Raw genomic sequence first — 14,977 nt, 5'->3', positions numbered from 1 at the left:
TCGCGTGATGCAATTCTTCAAGTGGGAAGAATGACAGGGGGCATGAGTGGCTTAGGTCAAAATGAGAAAAAAAGAAGTCAGCTCTAGATTCTAGTCATCCCAAGACTGGATCAAAGATGTTAAATCAGATGTCTCAACATCTTGACAAGAAGAGTATGGCCTTTGGCTCGACCTCAAGAACCAAAGAAGAGATGACCCTTGAAAGCTCATCCGACGATCTGGCTCTATTGAGAAAGCAGTTCAACAACATATCAAGGAAGTTTAGGCTGAATCATGAAGGGTATGAACAAGGAAAACAAATCATATACCTCAAGAAACATGAGAGAGGCTCAGCTGTGTTATGGTTAGGGGAAAGGCTCAAAAGAGAAAACAAAAAGAAAACAATCAAACAAGAAGATATCATGACTGAAGCATGTGAATCTGATGAAGAAACTGATGAGTATGATACTGAGTCATGTGTTGGAGAACTTAAAGCAAGTGAACTTGCAGAAGGACTCTCAAAAAGGTGCTTAGAAAATGAAAAACTACGTAAGAGAGTAATAGAGCACATAAATGTTGTTGCTCTACTGCAGGATGAGAAAGAGAGGCTTATGGCAATCATTGAAGATCTTAGTAAAGATGGTGATGGTGTATTGGTAAACTCAAACGAACACAACATGACTCAAATGAGAAGAAGGTGATCGGGAAATTATAGCAAGTGTACTATTTCCTCGATGTAGTAGTAAAGAAGGGTAAATACCCAGTATCGAACTCGCGGACTGCGTGTAAACTACAAGTTTCACAATGATTCAATTGAACAAAAATATCATGGGGGTTGTTTTGGTTTGTTTGATTAATCAGAATTACTAGAAATAAATAAAACACTAAATAAAAGATAGCTTGGTGCAAATATGAGCAGATATGCTAAGGTAGATGTATGAATCCTATGTAACTCCTTGAAACCACCGTGTTCATGAGATGATTTAATTATAACTGTGTATCAATTCTATAAATAGTTCTCCCTAATTCCTTAGTGAAGAACCCCTTAACACTAATTAGACAATCTCAATTCCTCAATAACTGAATTTAGTATTAGGTCTTTTATGCATTAGAGTCTAGAATGAATGATCACTAAAGTGCAATCCTTATTCCTAAGCGATTTGCCGGAAGTGTTTTGATTCACAAGCATTAGGGAGGTTTGTCACGCCAAACCCTAACCATAGAACGATAAGATACTTTCCAATATAATAAAGCATTAAGAACAATGAATCAAAAACTCAATTTATAATTAAACATCAAATTCATCAACAACGGTTGTGACAATTCATCACATAAAAAGATTCAGGGACATCACCCCTAGCATAGTGTTGTTTAGCTACTCATAATGATAAAGAAAACAACAAGAGTAATTGAAGTCATTACAAGAAATTAGTGGTTGATATGATCTCCAATCGCCAGTGCTCTTGAAGATCTTCTTCCAAAACCCTTGACTCTTCTTTCTCTGTAATTCTCTCTGCTCGATGATCCAAGATGCCTCTCTTCTATTCCTGTTAGGTTTTAGTAGTGTTGCTTCACTCACTCAGTATCCGGAATGACCGAAATACCCTTAATGAGGCCCAAGGTTTCCAAAATATCAAAATTAGAACATCTGCCCGCGCTCAACAACACGGGCCGTGTGCAGGAACACGGGTGCCCGTGTTGTCCATCTGGCCCTCACCTCAAAATTCACTTTCTGGGCACTTTTCCACACGGGCCGTGTGCAGGAACACGGGTGCCCGTGTAAAACCTCTGTTTTGCTCTCTAGAATCCACTTTCCAGGCAGCTTTTGACACGGCCGTGTGGGTGCACACGGGTGCCCGTGTTGGCCTCTTCTTTAGCTCTTTCAGCTCCTTTTTCTCGCCTCGGAGCGCCATCTTTCTCGGGATTAACCTGGCCAACAACATACTAACAACCAACGCATAAAATGGCATTTTTATGAAGCTTAAACACACTAATAATGTAAAAGCTCAAACAACCGAAAAACTAAGGAACTTATATAAAAACTTAAAACAATGCCACATTGTATTACCAAGATTACAACTTTTGATCGGAAAAAGGTGTGGAAACTTACTAGAAATGGTGACCGATCACAACCCCACACTTATCTCATTGCTTGTCCTCAAGTGATGTATCGAGTCAAAACAAAAGGTCACCGACAAGATTCTTTTCTCCACAACACAACCAGGTTTTTCGCAAGGTTCCTACACTTAGCAATCAAGTGTAAGGTTCCCTTCTTCCGACTATCCATGGCATTCCCACCTTCGAGCACGTCTATCACCTGCAAGCTTTTCACATTCTCACAAAATCTCTCCGGGTTACGGTGTTTACACTCATAGTATCAAGGCATGCATATTACTTTTAACTTTGAATAAATTCTCAAATCACTACACACAAGGATCACACACACTTTATGAGGTCTTCGGGTTGTAACGTGGCTTAGGTTTGGTGGGTTAACAAGGAATGGGATAACGATTGGTTTTAAGTGCTCGGCATCACATAGGTTTCACTTCTTCACTCATTTTGATCTGTATCTTAAGAATGGGGTTTAAACCTTCTTTAGCTAAAAATGGACAAGGGTACATGCATTATTCTTTTTCTCTTCTCTTTTTTTTTTCTTTTTGTTTTCATAAGATCTATATTCAAAATTTTTTTCTTTTCTTGTACTCTTTTCTTGTTCCACTCTTCAATGGTTTACAACCCCACACTTAGATCTTTTTATGTCTTTCGAGTGATCTATTATGAATGCCGAGCAATGATACAAACAATGAGAAGGCAAGTGGAGGAAAAATAACACGATGAACAAAAATAAAAATTACGGCTCAAAGGGGGTTAACAATGGATAACATGCAAACGGGATGGTTAAAAAGGCTCGGGGTTAAAACAAAAAACTTGCCTCAGTGTGCGCTTTCATAGTGTGCTTGTGTTATGAGAAAATACGCAAAATCAAAGTGAATAGTGCCATACCTGAACTTGACTCTCATATGGATGTTATGCATTTGGCTCTGATGTCTCACCGGGTCGGTTAAGCTTGCATGCTTCAACGTACTCTAAGTGTTTTGCCATTTCCTTTCATCAAAAGTTCACCATACTCTTTCTTGGTTCAGTGTGCTTCCTTGCGTCCTACCTTCTTTTCTTGGTTGTGTCAACTTCTGTGGTGCCTGTAGAGATTAAGTGTGAGTTGTGTTGTTCAACCACTTTCTATTCGTTTGCACCTTTTCCGACTTGTATCGAACCTGGTAACACCATGGCAGCATTGAAACTCGAAATAAAAACAAAACAGAAAGACAAAGAACTGGTCAAAATTCAAAAACAGAAAGTAGAAAACAATAAAGCAACTAAAATAAAAATAAGACAATAAAGCAAAATAAAATAAGAAGTAAGACCCTCCCCCACACTTGAACGAAACATTGTCCGCAATGTTTAAATTCCAGTGTGACAGGGCCTACCCGCTTACTGAAATGGTGGTGGAGGAGGGGGATCCTGAGGATAATGCATCATAAGGCGGCGCATCATCTCCTGGACATCATCTATCACTGCCCCTTGCCGAAACAACTCAACACCTTGCCGTGTTTGCTCGGTGCGGAGAGCGCCTACCGGTCCAAACTCTACCACCTACAAAGGAAACGAAATAAAACAAAGAAAATGAAAGTTAACGGAAACAAACGTGGGTTGCCTCCCACGGAGCGCTGCGTTTAACGTCGCATGGCTCGACGGTCCATTACCCTTTATTATGGAGGGTATTTCCTTTTCCAAACTTTGTTGCTTGTTACTTTCTCACCCAAGAACTCATGAAGATGATAAGCATAGACCACTTTTCTCTTCAACTCACTTCCCGCATTCTTCTTGACTTCCTTAGCCTTCTTGGGATTTTTGATAGCTCCCTGAGTTGTTTCCACCCGAGAGGTTATGCTTGAGACTTTTTCTTGGAGCTGTTCAGGCCTTTTGTCTTTTTTTTCACTTTCCGCCATATCCACAAAAGTTTGATCATTTACACCTGTCCTATGTTTCTTAACTCCTAACATCTTCAAGGTTACTTCTTCATCAAATGATTTTAGCGTTAGTGTCCCTTTTTCAATGTCAAAGTTGCAGCGGCCTGTCAACAAAAAGGGTCTCCCAAGAAGGATAGGTGTTTCTTCGTCTTCCGGAATGTCCATGATGTGGAAGTCAACAGGGAATACAAATTTGTCAACCTCCACTAGTACATCTTCAGCTACCCCATAAGATTTCTTGGTGGTGTGATCAGCGAACCTTAACTTTTTCTTACTTTCCTTAACCTCTCCCAATTCAAGCTTTTTGAAAATAGATAGTGGCATTAAACTCACACTGGAACCAGAATCAATGAGTGCCTTTTTGAACATTCGATTCTTGATAGTGCATGGTATCGCCACAGCTCCAGGGTCTTTCCTCTTGGTTGGGATCTTCCTTACTGACGAGACTAAACCGCACTTCTCAGTTGCAATCTTTTGTTCTCCTTCCACTGATCTCTTCTTTGTCATTACCTCCTTCAGAAATTTCTTATACAATGGCATGTGCTCAAGTGCTTCGAAGAAGGGTAAATTCACCTCTAGCTTTTTGAACAATTCAGTAAATTTCTCAAAGTCTTTGTCTTTTGAATCCTTCTTTGTCACTCTGGAAGGGAAAGGTAGTTTGATCGCCGGTTCAGCCTTTTTCTTATTTTTTTCTTCAGGTGGTTTAACTGGTGGTATCACCACTTCTGGCTCTCTTGGGTTCTCTCTTATTTCCAAATCTACATCTATCACCATAGGGTCATCTATCTCTTCTTTTTCTTTTTCCGATTCTAACACCTTTTTACTTCTTGTTGAAACAGCATTGATCTTCTCCAGATTTTTCTGATCTTTCACAGTTTCGCTCGGAAAGTTTCCTTGTGGCTGTAAAGTGAGATGTTGTGCTATTTGACCCATTTGAACTTCAAGATTTTTAATTGAAGCCGTGGTGTTCCTGAGGTTGGCTCTTGTCTCTTCCTGAAACTGAGAGTTTTGGGTTGCCACTTTTTCAAGAGCGATCTCCCAATCTTCTTTCTTTGGTACCTGTTGTTGAAATTGTTGAGGATGATGTTGGAATTGTTGTTGCGGACGATATTGTTGTCCCTGTGGTTGGTATTGTTGAGTCTGAGGCTGATATGGTTGTTGTCCTTGAACCTGCTTCTGGACGTTTCCTTGCTGGTCTTTCCATGAGAAATTCGGATGATTTTTCCACCCCGGATTATATGTGTTGGCATAAGGATTGTTTTGCCTCAACATATGAATTTGCTCAACCTGTTCTTGAGTTGCTACACAATGCATAGCAAAGTGCGGTCCACCACATATTTCACAAAGAACCGCTTTAACTGGTTCTACCTGTGCTACTGTCTGAGTTCCAATATTCATCTTTTTTAACCTTCTCTCTACCTCTGCAGCAATCTGATCCTCCATCTTAACAACCTGCTCTGGCAATTTCAAATCAATTTTACCCTCCGGTTGGTTCATGGTTCGATCATACAACTCAAGATGCTCGTTAGCAGCAATTGCCTCTATGATCCTTTTCATAACTGTGGCTGTAGCAAAATTTGTTGAACCACCAGCAGCGGTATCAATAAGCTGCTTTGTCTTGAGTCGCAACCCATTCACAAAATTCTGCATTTGCTCGGTAGCGTCCATGTTATGAGTAGGACATGCAGTCAAACACCTTTTGAACCTCTTGTATGCATCCCCCAATGATTCCCCCTCTTTTTGTTTGAAATTGAAAATGTCATATCTTTTTCGGATAAACACCGACGCAGGAAAATATTCATTGAGGAATGCCGTTTCCATCTCTTGCCATGTCGTGATACTTGCAGCCGGAAGTGAGTAAAACCACTCCTCTGCGTCATCAGTAAGTGTAAACGGGAACATAACAAGTCTCTTAGCCTCCTCTGAATGACCTTCGATCTTCAATGAAGTTGTCGTAGTGAGAAATCTCTGAAGATGCTTATTTGCATCCTCGTTAATTCTTCCGGAGAACGGCTTGCTCTCTAACTGGCGAATGGTGGATGGATGCAATTGAAAATGTGCCACATTCACAGGTTGATTAACAATAGTCATCCGGTTGGGGTGAGCATTTGCCCCTCCATAGTCCCCTAACAATCTTTCTGCAGGGGGTTGATTTCCAGCCATGTTAACTGGTTCCTTAACTATCTCCCTGTCAAAGTCCGAGTCGCTGTGCTCCGAGTGCACAGACACTTCGTCGTCGCTTTCCTGATGTGGAACACTAAGACTTGCACTTGGTGCTGCCAGTCTTTCAAGTCTTGCCTTGCGGCGTCTCTCGTGCAGAGCTCTTTCTGGTTCTGTGTCAAAGGAAAATTTAGCTGAGGTCTGACCTCGCATAAACAGTTAGACAACAGTTAGAACAGATACAAGACTGCAACGAAATTAAAATAACAGATAAAAATAAAATTTTGGTCGCAGAGCAACAAAATTTCAATTGACTTAGAGTTCGGCTTATAGTTTGGCAGTCCCCGGCAACGGCGCCAAAAACTTGATCGGGAAATTATAGCAAGTGTACTATTTCCTCGATGTAGTAGTAAAGAAGGGTAAATACCCAGTATCGAACTCGCGGACTGCGTGTAAACTACAAGTTTCACAATGATTCAATTGAACAAAAATATCATGGGGGTTGTTTTGGTTTGTTTGATTAATCAGAATTACTAGAAATAAATAAAACACTAAATAAAAGATAGCTTGGTGCAAATATGAGCAGATATGCTAAGGTAGATGTATGAATCCTATGTAACTCCTTGAAACCACCGTGTTCATGAGATGATTTAATTATAACTGTGTATCAATTCTATAAATAGTTCTCCCTAATTCCTTAGTGAAGAACCCCTTAACACTAATTAGACAATCTCAATTCCTCAATAACTGAATTTAGTATTAGGTCTTTTATGCATTAGAGTCTAGAATGAATGATCACTAAAGTGCAATCCTTATTCCTAAGCGATTTGCCGGAAGTGTTTTGATTCACAAGCATTAGGGAGGTTTGTCACGCCAAACCCTAACCATAGAACGATAAGATACTTTCCAATATAATAAAGCATTAAGAACAATGAATCAAAAACTCAATTTATAATTAAACATCAAATTCATCAACAACGGTTGTGACAATTCATCACATAAAAAGATTCAGGGACATCACCCCTAGCATAGTGTTGTTTAGCTACTCATAATGATAAAGAAAACAACAAGAGTAATTGAAGTCATTACAAGAAATTAGTGGTTGATATGATCTCCAATCGCCAGTGCTCTTGAAGATCTTCTTCCAAAACCCTTGACTCTTCTTTCTCTGTAATTCTCTCTGCTCGATGATCCAAGATGCCTCTCTTCTATTCCTGTTAGGTTTTAGTAGTGTTGCTTCACTCACTCAGTATCCGGAATGACCGAAATACCCTTAATGAGGCCCAAGGTTTCCAAAATATCAAAATTAGAACATCTGCCCGCGCTCAACAACACGGGCCGTGTGCAGGAACACGGGTGCCCGTGTTGTCCATCTGGCCCTCACCTCAAAATTCACTTTCTGGGCACTTTTCCACACGGGCCGTGTGCAGGAACACGGGTGCCCGTGTAAAACCTCTGTTTTGCTCTCTAGAATCCACTTTCCAGGCAGCTTTTGACACGGCCGTGTGGGTGCACACGGGTGCCCGTGTTGGCCTCTTCTTTAGCTCTTTCAGCTCCTTTTTCTCGCCTCGGAGCGCCATCTTTCTCGGGATTAACCTGGCCAACAACATACTAACAACCAACGCATAAAATGGCATTTTTATGAAGCTTAAACACACTAATAATGTAAAAGCTCAAACAACCGAAAAACTAAGGAACTTATATAAAAACTTAAAACAATGCCACATTGTATTACCAAGATTACAACTTTTGATCGGAAAAAGGTGTGGAAACTTACTAGAAATGGTGACCGATCAGAAGGTCAAGTACCAGTACCACAGTGAAAGATAAGAATAAAAATATCATAGAGAAAACCAGAAATCTTGACTCTAGAGGGCAAGTTATTGAGGAGTTCCCTAAAAGGAAGAACCAGAAGATGTCAAGACCTATGTCCCAACATCTGAAGATAGCACAAAAAAGGTACGATAGCTCTCAGCACAAATACCTAAAATGCGATCGATGTGGCAAGTTTGGTCATTCAAAGGATGCATGCTACAACTTGATTGGATATCCCATACGAATGACATCTCATCAAAGGAAACATTCTAATATGAATTCAAATGTAGAGAATGTTTTCATCCATGGGACACGTGTGAAAACTTTGTCTCAAGACATAAGCCATGCCATGTATGGAAGAAGATCCAAGTCTATGAAGGCTGATTGCTCAAGAGGAAAGAAAGATGCAGGTGTCATGAGTGATAACCTCTCTAAGGCCAAGATAGCGAGTTCTGACAAGAAGAAGTCTGAGGATTCCAAAGTCATGTTTTGCAAGGTCCAAAAGGAAGAGAACTGAGACTTGACCAGATCCAAGGAGATAATGGACTCTAGAGATATGATCATCAATGACTCTATCAGAAAAGAGAATACTGTGAAGACAACTGTGGAACCAACTGCAGTAAGTTCTGTTGAAGATGCTTCAACATCTGATATCAACATTTGAGAAGTTAGTGCAAATGATGAAGCTAAAGAAACTCAGATAGCTGTCAGATATCTAGTTTCCAGACTGCAAAAAGATCATCCTCAAGAACAGGGGTTCAATGTTCCTACTCAAAGAGCTATTTCCAAATCAAGGGAAGGTTCTTCAAGTCCCAGCTGTATCTCAAAGCATGTGAATAAAGTAGTTACTAATGAGTACCAAGTTAATGGGATGGAAGCTAAACTCAACCAGTACAAGAGGAATGAGATAGGGAACCTGGTCTCAAGAGATGATGGGGTGCATGTCCTAAGTAAGCAAGATATTGCCTCCAAAGTTGAAGAAAGTCTTGATTTACAGAGTGATTGTCCAGGTGAATATCAAAGTAAAGAGGTCTATATCAGTGATAAGTCAGTGCTTGAACTCATATTCAAGCTAAGAATGTGTGTGTGTGTGACACAAACCAAGATCAGAGGACATGGTATATGATGTTGACTGAACCAAGCCAGTAATGAATATGGAGGGAATGAAAATGACAAAGTTGTCTATGTCAAGGAAGGCTCAAGAAACTATGCCCAGATATGTATGGGTATCAAAGGAATGTTTGATAAAATAATCCAACATCTTGTCAAACAGATGCAGTTGAGGTTGGCAAAGTCTCTAAGAGCGCGAGCTAAACAGATGGAAGGCTTAATTCTGCTCTATCAAAACAAGTGTGCAAGGAACGTTGGTTGGGGACTCAGTTTGGAGAGTACCAGTCCTGGGGGAATTCCTATCTCCTTTCACCAGAAATGTTCTAAAGATGAAGAAGGAGTAAGTTTTATCATAATCTGCATTAAAGTATAACTAGGAGGCCTCTATATGTTACTGCAACCAGATCAGATATAGCTTCAGAAACTAGTGGCTGTATCAGAGGTCAAGAAGGACACAAAAGGAACCACCTCGATCAAGCCGAAGGAATTGTGGAGTCAGTAGTAAGATCAAGCATGGCACTATATTCCTATGATTCAGACTTTATTCTGGTAAAATATTGTGTTGAAAATTAGGCTAACAGTGTTGCTGATAGAAACAATACTTCTGAAGAAGTTTGTTTCTTGGAAAATAACGTCTCTTAGCCCAGTGACAAACAAAATTGTGTCACTTTTCCTATGGATGAAACTGTTGGTGCTCATCAAACGGTGTCTAAGGATAATGCTCCTTTAAATGTCATGACATTGTCGTGCGACAACTCGAGTGTCCTTAATGCTTGCAAGGATCCTAGTCATCTTAGTAGAGATGTTGCGGAGATAAGGAATGTGAATTTGGAGCATGGTAATTCTGAAAGGAAGCTTGCTATTAGTCCTCTGAAAGGCCTTAATAATACTCATCCCAAGAGAAAACTTGGGGTATGTATTCATGAAGAATTATAGCAATTACTTCAAGAATTGCATCTACAAGTGGAAGAGTTAAAGATGCTGAAATGGGTACAACTTCTGCCGGTACCATTTGAGAAAAAGGAGCTTCTGCTGTGGTTGCTTTTGCATGACTGGTGGTCATGTGATTTTAATTGGATTTGCATTATGATTCTTTTTATTTTAGTATATGATTTTGTAAGGGTTATATGCCTAGGATATTTTTAATTTTACTTTCACCAAAGAAAAAAAAAAAGAGAAAAATTGCTTAACAGATACTTCGCTTTGTTCTACTACCTTTATCACTTTGTGGCTAAAAAGGGGGAGGGGTAGTAATTGAGTATAAAGGAGGTGCTTGTGCTTGAGGGGGAGTCTGCTTGCTACTGCTATTGAGGGGGAGCTGTTACCCCATATCATTCAGTTTTCAACATCTTGAACAAGATGTCACAATATTACAAGTATGGCATCGTGTTTATTGGGGTGTGCTTGTTGGAGCTGATCTGTCAAAGTATATCCGTTGTTTTATTAGCTACAGAATATTGTGAAATATCCAGTTAGCTTTTGCGTATCCAAGATCGATTCAATCAGAGATATTTCATTGGTTTTCACAATCTCTATAATTGAAGACAATTTAGGAAAGATTGGATTGAAAACCTATTTTCTTGGAGATCACGCAATATAGTTTGTGCAGCCTCCTTGCTGCGGTTTTTGGCCCATTTTAGTCAATACTAATTCTATAAATAGACTGGCCTAAACCTATTTTTGAGTGGAACTAATATTTGTTTTTTAGGGTTCTAGGAATCCTTATTTTAGATGTGCTGTAAGTTCCATGTTTTGTTCATTCACAAACCTGTAGGTGTTGAATGATGTTTAATCTCCGAAGCTGTTAACCAAGGAGAGTAGTGTGTGTTCTCATAAGCTTTTAAGCATTGAGAATTGTGTGTCTTAGAAGAGTGTCTTCTACTTTTAATTGTTTATGGTGTTTGTCACGGTTTGTGACTGTGGGGATTTGAAGAGGGTCTCATACCTAGGTGAGTGTTAGGTAGAAGTCATAGGAAGGGTAGTGATTAAGTGAGAAGTTGTAAACGGGGGAGTTTAGCTACGAATTGATACTATCGTATATTAATTTCATCCTTGGCTTGGTAGCCCCCAGAGTAGGAAGGTTATTATGAACTGGGTAAACAATTCCTTGTGTCTTTTACCTTTCTGCACTATTTTTCATTATTGCTGCCATCTTGCTCCATAAACTTTATCAATAGATATTTGTGTCGTAACATCTCATTCGACATCACATATCTGATACCAGAATTTCATGTGCTAATAAGTATTGTGTTTTGGTGTGAAACATGCGGTTAATAAAGAGAGTTTATTCAAGATTTCATTGCGTGAAACTTTGTGGATTGATCGATCTCTTAGGTTTAGCATAATTTTTATTTCAATTAGCTTTAGGACTTATCACTCGTTTGTTAATCGAGCTGCATTACAACCTTGAAAGCCCTTGTGATTCGTGTCATTGCATTTTCAATACTATTTTTGGATGAACGCATAATTTTGTTTATTGTTTGCAAGATTGTTGGGTGTCTGTCAAAGTCCTCACCTTTAGGTGTTTTTGATCTACTGATGGGTTTTTGCTAGGCGTGATTCGTGATCAAGCATGATTTGTTTAGAATGTATTTTATGTTTTTGTACTTAGGATTCATTTCATTTTCATGTGTCATTGTAGGATTGTGGTAAGTTTTTTACTTTGTTTTTGCGTTTTTGGTTTGAAAATATTTTCATCCATAAGCACTTTATCTTTGGTCTCATGTTCATCATGGTGCTGAACCTAATGTACATTAACTTTAATCCTCAATTACAATCCCTTTTCCACCCTCATCGTGTTTTTCCTTCTCCTTATCATATCTCTTTTCATTAAGAAACCTTGTCTAGAATTTTATTTTAAGGTTGTAATTTTGTCATAGTCTTTGTTTGGTAGCATCATTATGATGTCCTTTAAGTTTTAAACATCGATTAATGTTATAACCCATAAACATGCAATGACTATGAAATAAAGATAAGTTCTCATACTCTAGTTACACATGAATTATTAAAAACCTTTTTTTCTCTCTCTCTAAAAACCTTTTCTCTCTCTCTCTCTCTCTCTCTCTCTCTCTCTCTCTCTCTCCACTAATGTTATGTCATGTAGTTGCTCGCCATCATGAGCTCTATAAGAAACTACTAAAAAATATTTTAATTAAAGAATTTTTTTATAAAAATAGCATATTTTTTATTTTTTCCCAAACATATGAAATTGTAACACCCCATACATAACTGACTAGTATATTATGCATGAAACGTTAAAAATTGGTAATTGAGTATATACAAAAGCTTTAGATATAGAAAGATCCATAATACAATACAACATGAAATTCTAATAAGAATTACAAAACATTTGTCTTCAATTGATCTGCACAGCGGAAAGAGAGATCTAACGAGGTCTTCGAGCCAACACCACTTCAAGCCATCAATCCGAAACTGCTATCTGTCAAAAGCTACTAAACTGCACCTGAAAAATATAAGTTGATTGGGGTGAGATTACTAAATCTCAGTGAGTCCTCCTATCCTATGGGTCCACTCGGATCTACAGGGTTCATGCATCAAAACCGAATCCACCATTGATCCGGGGTTTATCCTCACATCCGGTACAAGTACGGAGCAAACACATGAATCGTCCACCATAGGAGTCATCATATCACAAGTACACAAATAGTACAACAAACACGTATGCCAAAACCCATACCCGTGTATGGGGAATCCAGAAGCGCGTTAATGCCTCGACTAGGTTATAAAAACACACCCTCGATGAGTTACACCCATGCCTATTGTCAAGAGACTCGTACAAGCACACTGCAAGAGTACTTAAGCGGGTTCGTACAAGCCTATTTGGCCGCGAGATGACATTAGCCGAAATGGCGTCATTGTCCCGGTAACCACCTTTACGCACATGTGTTAACACCAAGTACCGAACCGCCGTCTTGACGCATGAGCCCACCGGGCGAAAGCCTAGTGCTTAGTCTACTTGACTTCACTAGAGGTGAGTTATCGATTATGTATTAGCCTACATGGCCACATAACCCCACCATACCGAGCACGCAAGTGTGTTAACACAAAGTGGGAAAGCCTCCAGACCCTCACAAGCACACTGCAATGGTAGCTCAGGTGTGAGCCCAAGATCACATGATCGGGGCTGTCCCATTGATCACAAATCCCGGGACGACTCATTGATCACAAAGCCCGAGTCATAAATCAACCTAGCCCCTGGCCCGCTTCGATTCAAGCATACACACGCATAACAAGCGTCAAAGCACACAATGCACACAAACCCAAATGTTTAACCGAAACAACGGGCTTTAGCAATTATTCAGGTTCCATCACATTGCATTCATAAAAGCATCAAGGAACGATTAGTAGTAGTTATACCATCACATTCAAATTATGCATAATTCACAATTTCCGTATATTCAAATGGAAGTATTGAAATTTAATACTTAACAGCGTTACATACTACCAACAACTACGCATAAACAATAAGGCAGGAGTCCAGTTACGAATGAAAACCAGAACTGCACTCAAGGGGTAAGAAACATAATTCTGCAATCAGCATCTTCCGCTTAGCGGCTCCTGTCCGCTTAGCGGATTCGCGATATTTTATTTTTCCACAAACAGCATCTTCTGCTTAGCGGCCTCACGTCCGCTTAGCGGACTCGCGATTTTCTGGAAAAATAATCATCATCCGCTAAGCGGCCTTAGCCCGCTTAGCGGACCATAGCAGAATCAGAAAAATGCAGAACGCACCAGTTCCGCTATGGGGGTATTCTAACCCCTAGAACTCACCTGCCTGCAACAATTACGACATGTATTGACAATAGGTATCACACACAACCAGCAATTGTCATATAACATGTTTTATCATCACAAGTTCATGGATTATTCTCACAAAATCCCTAACCCCAATTATAACCCTAACATGCAAATTCCCCAAGCCACTATCTAAGGACTCACCTTGGATTAATAGAGGTTTAGATGGTGTTAATGCAGCCTTTGAACTCTTATCTTACTCAAACTTCCATCTCCATTAGCAAGAAATTCGTAGCTCTCCATAACACACATTCAGCATAACTGACACAACTTCAAGGTCAGTTTTCTCCTCCAAAACAGAAGCTATGAACGCGAACCATAGGTGCAAATCAAAGAGAAGTTCGTTCGCTTTCCAATGGGACCAGAATCGTTACGATCGGAGTTACGAGTTGAGAGTTATAGCTGATTTTGTGGAGCTGCACCATGGAATACGAAAATGGAGATGTGAACTTCTTTCTCCTCTTGCTCTTAAGTTATTCTTCCTTTCTTTCTCCACAATTTCTGATTTAGAAAGTCCAACACCAAACAATGCCTTAAGTTCTCATGCAAGTGATATTTATTGTCCAATTTGCCCCTTCAACTAATCTTTATTCACAACAATGCCATTTAGTTCCATTCTAACCAATCCTCTTTGTTTCTAACCACTCCACTAATTCTTCTAATAATCATTCTTAGATTAATAGAGGATAAGACCAATGATCTCTCTCTAATTACCATTTACTCATTTAAATGATAATTATCGGTGTTAAAAGATCGGGATATTACATTCTCCCCCCCTTAATTAGAATTCGTCCTCGAATTCCTTCTGTTCACCACGAAAACCAACCCCTCATATCTATCCAACCAAGGGAAAGAATGTTACTCACACTCCTGTTTAGATAATTTCACCACTCTGTCTGATGGTCATTCCATACGAAGAGACATAATCTGCCAAAATACTTGCGTCCCACTATACATGATTAGAAACCTTAACCGTCAAGCAACACATCTATTCAGATACTTCGCCTTGACATACCTTGGGAAATATCCTTCCAGGGTCTTTGATCTTCACTGCTCTGCACTGAATCCCC

Source organism: Vicia villosa, linkage group LG4, assembly GCF_029867415.1.
Source record: "Vicia villosa cultivar HV-30 ecotype Madison, WI linkage group LG4, Vvil1.0, whole genome shotgun sequence".
NCBI classification, from domain to species: Eukaryota; Viridiplantae; Streptophyta; class Magnoliopsida; order Fabales; family Fabaceae; genus Vicia; species Vicia villosa.
This window is presented reverse-complemented; position numbering follows the sequence as displayed.